The sequence below is a fragment of the Trachypithecus francoisi genome, unplaced genomic scaffold (assembly GCF_009764315.1).
Source record: "Trachypithecus francoisi isolate TF-2019V2 unplaced genomic scaffold, Tfra_2.0 Lachesis_group4, whole genome shotgun sequence".
NCBI classification, from domain to species: Eukaryota; Metazoa; Chordata; class Mammalia; order Primates; family Cercopithecidae; genus Trachypithecus; species Trachypithecus francoisi.
In genome coordinates this window covers 9,286,590-9,296,039 of record NW_022681469.1, presented here as the reverse complement: position 1 = coordinate 9,296,039, position 9,450 = coordinate 9,286,590, and the positions used below count along the sequence as shown (strand labels likewise).

At 41.0% G+C, this 9,450-nt stretch overlaps 1 non-coding gene across 1 annotated transcript; it reads right to left on the bottom strand.

Moving 5' to 3' along the window:
• Positions 1–322: 322 nt before the first annotated feature.
• TRNAC-GCA lies at positions 323–394 on the bottom strand. Its single transcript has one exon. It is a non-coding gene; the product is annotated as a tRNA-Cys (tRNA).
• Between the last annotated feature and the right edge of the window lie 9,056 nt (positions 395–9,450).

Here is a 9,450-nt window from a genome sequence, read left to right as displayed (position 1 = left end):
CAACCTGCTCCCCAGACTTCCTGCCTGTTTCTCCCTTAGAAAGATAAATAGTAAACGAGAGCTCCCAAAGCACAAATGGCCACCCTGGGTCATGATGAAAGCCTCCCATAGCCATTTCCTGAGCCAGATTACCTTTGAGCCTCCTTCGCTCCTTTTCCTTCCTCTTCCCCTCCCAGTCCACAAGCCACTTGGATGAAATTAGTCACCTAATATGGCCAATTTAAACACCTAAAAACTCACCTAATATGTGGGATGATGGTTACTTGAGTGGACTCAGAATGGTCGAGTTCATAGGGTATCCTGAAGCAGAAAGAAAATCGGCAGGGGGCACCCGGATTTGAACCGGGGACCTCTTGATCTGCAGTCAAATGCTCTACCCCTGAGCTATACCCCCACAGCCCACAGGGTTTCCAGCTGGCATTATTTCACCATGTTGCAATGCTCAGGTGTCCTATACTGCACAGCAATCCTCGTTCACTCCCACTGAGCCCGGAGGATCTGCTGGCTGCATCCCTCACACCCACGCCTTCTGCCCTCATTTCCCCCGCGGCTGTTTTCTCCTGGTAGGATGATTCCTCCGCAGGCTCTTGCAGTCGTCGCTGCCTTTTCTTCCATCTATGTGAAATCAGTTATCGCTCGCCTATCTGCTTTTTGTCCTGTGGGTTTATACCTTTTTAAAAATCGCTTTCTTTTAATTAGGAAAATATTCTTATTTTTAAAAGTTGTATAGTTCAGTAAAATCTTCACATAAACAAAATAAAATAGATACAACATTACCGTATTTTAGTAGGAAAAAAGTTTTATAAAAAAACTCTAACCATAACTTAAATTCCACGACCTCAAATCTAACATGCGCTGTTATACATAGCTTTAAAAAATTAATATTCTCAGATTAAATCCAGGATGGTCACAATTACTAAGAATTTGTTTTGTTTTTATTTTTCATTTTAATTGTATTTTTATTATTTTCTTTTTACTTCCTTTACTTGTAACATTTCCCTCCTCGAGAAGGATTTGTTCAAAATGTACAGTTTTCTTGTTTTTAAATTATGTAATTTCGGCTGGGCGTGGTGGCTCACACGCCTGTAATCCCAGCATTTGGGAAAGCCGAGGCGGGTGGATCACCTGAGGTCAGGAGTTCAAGACCAGCCTGGCCAACATGGTGAAACCCTGTCTCTACTAAAAATACAAAAAATTAGCCAGGAGTGGTGGCTGGCACCTGTAATCCCAACTACTTGGGAGGCTGAGGCAAGAGAATCGTTTGCACCGGGAGGAAGAGGTTGCAGTGAGCTGAGATTGCGCCACTGCACTCCAGCCTGGGAGACAGAGGAAAACTCCGTCTCAAAAATACATACATACATACATACATACATACATACATACAGTAATTTCTTCCTTTACTACTTGTGTGTTAGTAAAAAAAAAAAAAAGTTTACGGCGTGGTAGACATACCCTTTGGCTGTCAGGGCCCTCGAACCATGTCATTGCAAAATAAAATAATGTCATGATGCTTTGATGAACTGAAAAGTTGAATAATAAAGTTGTGTTACTCACACTGTACTGTTAGGAAAAGCTTTTTGAGGAAGAAAAATAACCTCCGACCTAGAATCCTGAATCCAGGTAAACCGACAACCAAACGCGCGGGCGAAATAAAGCCGTTTCAGATGCACACCACCTAGGCGCGTGTATTAAAGCGGAGACTCCCTGAAGGAGCAGCCAGGGAGAGCCCAGGGGAAGCCGGGGACGCCCCGCGCCGCCGCAGCCTCCCCTGTCCCCGGCGGAAGGCGCCCTTGGGTCACTAGGCCCTTCCTTGCGAAGCCCGCAGGCATCTCCAGCCGCGCGCAACCCTGAGCGCTCCCGTCGCCACCCACCGAGGCACAGGCGCCTTCTCCATGAGCCGGGCCCCAGGCACCGCCACTCAGCTCTGCGACAGCCCCACGCGGCCCCAGCCCGCCCTCGCCGCCGCACCCTGGGGAGCCACCTGTACGCGTCGGAGCCGCTGTCACAGCCCCCACCAGCTCCAGTGCTGGCATTACAGGCGTGAACCACCGCGCCCATCCCCCTATCACTTGTTATTCCCTTGCTTAGTTTTCCTAACAGTCCTTATTAGGTCTGCATTAGAGTAATACCGATTTTTGTTAATGATCCTCTCCCTCCCTAGCATAGAAGCCGCATGAAGGCATACACTTCATCTGTCTTGTTCTATGTTCCCGGTGCTTACTCACCAATCAAAAGTATTTGTTGAATAAATGGATGAATAAACAGTAAACAAAGAAAGATAATTACATAAATTTAAACATAAATGTTATATATAAAAATGATAAATAACTACAGTTTCTCGGGTTTAAGAACATGTGGTGGAGAAAGGGTGTAATATGCCAGGTAATAATACAAGAAATATGAGAGTTCTGAGGGAAGTTAAAATACTCCAAATTCCCTATCTTAGTTTACAAGTGAGAAAATGTATTATTAGAAAAATTGGGCCAGGCGCAGTGGCTCATGCCTGTAATCCCAGCACTTTGGGAGGCTGAGGCGGGTGGATCACCTGAGGTCAGGAGTTCTAAACCAGCTTGACCAACATGGAGAAACCCCATCTCTACTAAAAATACAAAATTAGCCGGGTGTGGTGGTGCATGCCTGTAATGCCAGCTACTAGGGAGGCTGAAGTAGGAGAATCACTTGAACCTGGGAGACGGAGGTTGCAGTGAGCTGAGATGGGGTCATTGCACTCTAGCCTGGGCAACAAGAGCGAAACTCTCTCTCAAAAAAAAAAAGAAAAAAAAAAAAAGAAAGGAAGAAAGAAAGAAAAATTAAGTATACACATTAAAAAGTACTGGGTAACCACTAAAAAATAAAATAAAATAAAAATACATAACTTACAAATCTGTAGGGATGGGAGTAGATTTTTTTTTAAGTAATCCAAAACAAAATAGTAAGAAGGATGAAGAAGAAGGTATAGAAGGTAGAAGAAGGAAAAAAGAAAAGAAGAAAATGAAAAAGGCAAAATGATAGGAATAAGTTTAAATCTATTAGTAATCACAAAAAAATTGATGAATTAAACTCAAATATATCCACAGCTAGCAATTCATAAGAGATTTTCTCAAAACATAAAAATAAAGGTTAAAAATAAAGTAACTGAAAATGACCAAGAAAAGATATCAGAATATTTATATCAGAAATAAAAATTTATAGCAAAAAAATCATTAATGGAAACAGAGATTTTGCATTATAATAAAAGAAAAAAAATCCTTCAAGGTATAACAATCATGCCAAGTCTTGAACTATCCAAAGCAAAAACTGACAAAATTACTCAAAAACATTATAAATCCCCAATCAGAGATTTCTATACGACTCTGTCAGAAACAGATCAAATAGGTGAAAATATGAGTAAGGCTAAAGGATATTTTAAAAAATAAATAATGAAATTACCAAGAATATATATGTATAAATATGTTAAAATCTCTCTTGCCCTCTCTAGAGGACAAGAAAGATGAGAGAGAGAGAACCACAATCAACAAATACAGCAAATATACTGTTAAAGCCCTCACAGAATGTTTACAAAAACTGAGCAAACACTAAGAAAACAAGTCTTTAAAAATTTCTGCCAGGCACAGTAGTGCAACCCTGTAATCAATCCCAGCACTTTGGGAGGCCACAGCAGGAGGATCACTCGACCCCAGGAGTTTGGGACCAGCCTGGGCAACATAGCAAGACCTACAACAAAAACACAAAAACTAGCTGGGCTTGGTGGCACGTACCTGTAGTCCCAGCTACTTGGGAGGCTGAGGAGGGAGGATCACTCAAGCCTAGGAGTTACAGGCTGCAGGAAGCTGTGATTGCACCACTGCACTCCTGCCTGGGCAGCAGAGTAATAACCTATCTCAAAAAAATAAATAAATAAGGCCGGGTGCGGTGGCTCAAGCCTGTAATCTCAGCACTTTGGGAGGCCGAGACGGGCGGATCACGAGGTCAGGAGATCAAGACCATCCTGGCTAACCTGGTGAAACCCCGTCTCTACTAAAAAATACAAAAAACTAGCCAGGCGAGGTGGCGAGCGCCTGTAGTCCCAGCTACTCGGGAGGCTGAGGCAAGAGAATGGCGTAAACCTGGGAGGCGGAGCTTGCAGTGAGCTGAGATCCGGCCACTGCACTCCAGGCTGGGCGACAGAGCAAGACTCTGTCTCAAAATAAATAAATAAATAAATAAATAAATAAATAAATAAATAAATAAATAAAACATCTAAGGAATCACTATTGTATGACCACAATGCAGAAACATCAGGAAACTCTAATAATATAAAAACGCCACATATGTTCGGAAACACACTACCAAAAAATGACAATGTAAACATAACAAAACACTGTATATGAAAGATTTCTTTAATGCAGCATTCAAATAGATATGTTTGAAGATGAAAGAATATTCATGAGCTGATCGTTCAACATAAGATTATAGAAAAATAACAATAAAGCCTAAAAATACTAGGAAGGAAATTTAAAAGATACAAGGAGAAAAAAAGATACAAATCAAGAAAACAACAGAGAAAAACAAATCCAAGAGTTAGTTATTGAAACAAATCATAAATTAGACAAAGCTCTGGCTAAACTGATCAAGAAAAAGACAGAACATACAAATGGAAAACAAGAAGAGGCCAAGCGTGGTGGCTCACGCCTGTAATCCCAGCACTTTAGGAGGCTGAGGCGGGTGGATCACAAGGTCAAGAGATCCAGACCATCCTGGCCAACATGGTGAAACCTCGTCTGTACTAAAAATAAAAAAAGTAGCTGGGTATGGTGGTACGTGCCTGTAATCCCAGCTACTCCAGAGGCTGAGGGAGGAGAATCTCTTGAACCCAGGAGGCGGAGGTTGCAGTGAGCTGACATTGCGCCACTGCACTCCAGCCTGGTGACAGAGCAAGACTCCATCTCAAAAAAAAAAAAAAGAAGAAAGGAAAAGGGATACAAATACAGATAATGGAGAAATGCAAAAAACCATGAGCTACCATAAACAAGTTTATAACAATTAAATATGTATAACTATAAAATTATTACATAATTTCATCTTATGTACTCAGATGAAATTTGTATCTTTTAAATAAATTTAATAAATGGTCAAAATTTCATTTAAAAATGGACAAAACAAAGACGGCTTTACAGACGATTTCTACAAAACTTTTGTGAACAAATGTGAACCTGGGCTGGATACAGTGGCTCACACCTGTAATCCCTGAACTTCGGGAGACTGATGGAGGTGGATGGCTTGAGTCCAGGAGCTCAAGACCAGTCTGGGCAACATAACAGGACCCTGTATTTACTAAAACTATAAAAACTTAGCCAGGCATGCTGGTGCACACTATGGTCCCAGCTACTCTGGAGGCTGAGGCAGGAGGATAGCTTGAGCCCTGAGAGGTGGAGGTTATAGGGAGCCATGATCACACCACTGCACTTCAGTATGGGTGACAGTGAGACCTGTCTCAACAAGAAACAAAACAAAAACAAAAATATCAAATGTGAACCTGAAACAGCCAAACTTCAAGATGGATCCTGAGTGGCTAACTGGAACTAAATTTAACACGGAGCCAAGCCACCATTTGCCAACTAGGAGGTCATGCAAAACCCTTAGCTTTTCTCCCAAAGCCCACATCTTTTTATATTTGTGGCTTTTCTCCCAAAAGCCCACATCTTTTTATCTTTGGGACTTTCAGAGCTCATGTGCCTCAGCCACTCAGGGCTGAGGCATATCAGCCAATCAAAGCTCAGCTCTATTGGCCGGGCGCGGTGGCTCAAGCCTGTAATCCCAGCACTTTGGGAGGCCGAGACGGGCGGATCACGAGGTCAGGAGATGGAGACCATCCTGGCTAACACAGTGAAACCCCGTCTCTACTAAAAATACAAAAAAACTAGCCGGGCGAGGTGGCGGGCGCCTATAGTCCCAGCTACTCGGGAGGCTGAGGCAGGAGAATGGCGTAAACCCGGGAGGCGGAGCTTGCAGTGAGCTGAGATCCGGCCACTGCACTCCAGTCCGGGCGACAGAGCGAGACTCCGCCTCAAAAAAAAAAAAAAAAAAGCTCAGCTCTATTGACCGACCAGAATTCCTCTGTATCAACCAATCAGTAGTCAGCTGGGCGACAACAGGATCCTGTATCTACAAAAAATACAAAAAACTAGCTGGGCATCGTGGTGTATTGACCAATCAAAACTCAGCTGCCTCAATCAGAACTACGTAAGTTTCAAGCTTTCATTTGCATAAACGGACCTTACAGAGAACCTGGGCAGAAACTTTTGTGTAAAACCCAGCCTTCCTTTTGGTCTCTGGAAGGCATCTTCATTTTACATCAGAGGGTATGCCTCCCTGGTTTGCAAAATGTTCCTGGAATAAAATCTGTTTCCTTCAAAGTCCTTTTTCAGAGAGCTTTTGTTCACACTTTCAAGAAACAGATCATTCCTGTCTCTCCCAGATGGTAGGAAAAGAACTACCCTATCTATTTTATAAGGCTAGTATAACATCATCTCCAAAGTCAGGCAAAGATTGTGCAAGAACATACAGATATAGACACAGATAAACTCCACTTACAAAATTAAATGTAAAATTCCTTAATAAATATTAGTAAATTAAACCTAACAATGTTTTTTAGAAATAATTTATTATCAGGGAGGGTTTATTCTAGGAATACAAGGATGTTTCTTCAGTAGGAAATTGGTTAATGTAATCCATCACATTAATATATTACAGGAGAATAATTATATGATCTCAATAGATGAGGATTTGATAACATTCAATATATATTCATATCTTATTTTTTTAAAAAAGCTCATAGCAAATTAAGAATAGCAATAAATTTCCTTCACCTGATAAACAGAATTCACCATGAACCAATAGCAAACATAATACATGAGAAGCTATCCTGTTAAATTCAAAAACAAGGATGCCCACCATCACTCTTACTATTCAACATCATATTAGACATCCTAACCTCTACAATAAGAAGATACATTAAAAGAATAAGGATTGAAGAGAACAATTGCTCTTTTTTCAGATATTATGATTGCCAACACTTAAAGTGTAAACAAATTATCAGGACATCGTTCAGCAAGATTACTGAGGGCAAAATTGATCTACAACAATGAATATCATTCCTCACAAACCTGCAGTAATCAACTAGATAATGAATTACAGTAAAACTCCTACTTACAACAAAAACAAAAACTATAAGGTAACTAAAAATAAGTAATATATGTGTAAGCTCTTTACAGACAAAATGATAAAATATTACTGAAGGATATAAAGGAAACCTGAATTAATGGAGATGATACTATATTCACAGAAGAGGAACTCAATATTATAAAGATGTCAGTCCTCTCCAATTTTATTATTTTGTTTGATGTAATCAAAGTAAAAGTTAAAAAGGATTTTAGTAGAACTTGAAAAAACAATATAAAATAAAGAACAGCATTTAAGACTTGCCATGACAATTTCAGATATGAAAACAAGAAGTTAGGGACTTGTTCTACCAGATGATGTGACTTATAGAGGGATTTAAACTGGTGAAGCATAGCAACAGACAGAAAAACAAATGGAACAGAAAATGTGCCCCGTGCTTTGGTGGGAACTTGGTATTGGAAAAGGGTGAATATATGTCCTGCTTTACTTGGGACAGTCCCAGTTTATGCTTGTTGTCCCAGCACAAATGTGAATAACATTCCCTTTCACTCTTGTAAGTTTCAGGTTGGGGTTGGGTGTGGCAGCTCACGCCTGTAATCCTAACACTTTGGGAGGCTGAGGTGGGTGGGTCACTTGAGGTCAGGAGTTCAAGACCAACCTGGCCAACATGGTTGAACCCCATCTCTACTAAAAATACAAAAATTAGCCGGGCATGGTGCCGGGTGCCTGTATTCCAAGCTACTCAGGAGGCTGAGGCAGGAGAATCACTTAAACACCAGGAGGCGGAAGTTGCAGTGAGCTGAGATCATGCCACTGCACTCCAGCCTAGGTAAGAGAGCGAGACTCAGTCACCAAAAAAAGAAAAAAAAAGTTTCAGGTTAGATGATTAATATATGGTCCTCCTACATATGATGAAAGTGGAATTACAAACTAGTGGGGGAAAATACTGAATTGTTCAACAAATGACATTGAAATAACTACTTTTCCATACTAAAACACCACCACCACAACAAAAAAACAACTTAGAATCCTCACCATATTAAAAGGTAGATTCTGGGTGAATTACATAACTAAATGTGGGTAAAAAAACGTTTAAAATTAAACAACACAAAAGGCACAAACTATTTTTAAAAAGATAAATCAATTTGTCTTCATCAAAATAAAAAGTAAAATATGATATTTAAAATGAGCAATGGTTGTTTATCAATGGTTAGAGGCAAGATATCATTTGTAGTGTTTCACCAAGTTATCTTTACCTGGCTTAAAGACAGCTAGATTGAACCATAGGTTAAATTTCCAAAACTGTTGATTTCATTTCATATTCTGTATTTCTGCTAAGCTTAAGAATCATAACTTTTTAAACTTTTATTTTTTATTTATTTTGGAAATAGGGTCTCACTCTGTTGCCCAAGCTGGAGTGCAGTTGGCACCATCTCGGCTCACTGCAACCTCCACCTCCCAGGGTTCAAGTAATTCTCATGCCTCAGCCTCCTGAATAGCTGGGACTACAGGGATGCACCACCATGCCTGGCTAATTTTTGTATTTTTAGTAGAGATGGGGTTTCGCCATGTTGCCCAGGCTGGTCTCAAACTCTTGACCTCAAGTGATCCACTCGTCTCGGCCTCCCAAAGTGCTGGGATTACAGGCCTGACCCACCACGCCCAGCCAAGAATCATAACTTTTTTTTTTTTTTTTTTTGAGACGGAGTCTTGCTCTGTCGCCCAGGCTGGAGTACAGTGGCGGATCTCAGCTCACTGCAAGCTCCGCCTCCCGGGTTTATGCCATTCTCCTGCCTCAGCCTCCCAAGTACCTGGGACTACAGGCGCCCGCCACCACGCCCAGCTAGTTTTTTGTATGTTTTTTTAGTAGAGACGGGATTTCACTGTGTTAGCCAGGATGGTCTTGATCTCCTGACCTCGTGATCCGCCCGTCTTGGCCTCCCAAAGTGCTGGGATTACAGGCTTGAGCCAAGGAATCATAACTTAAAGGTCAGAAGGAATGGCAGCAAATGTTTGGGGACTCTGGCAGATAGTTATGAATATTCCTATTAAAGGAACCCAGAAATTAAATTTCTTACTAAAGACTGCTCTCAGCATTCACTCAGATAATACATTGACAAGTCCTTAAGTCTAGAGAGTGAATATTCCAACATAGGAGACACTAGTGAATGAATTTCTAGTCCACTCTTTAACTCTGGGAGGTATTTCTTTAGACTCAATTGTAGCATTCAAATGTAGTTCTCAAAATATGCCAAATAATACACCATTGGTTCCTTTCTATACTACGGA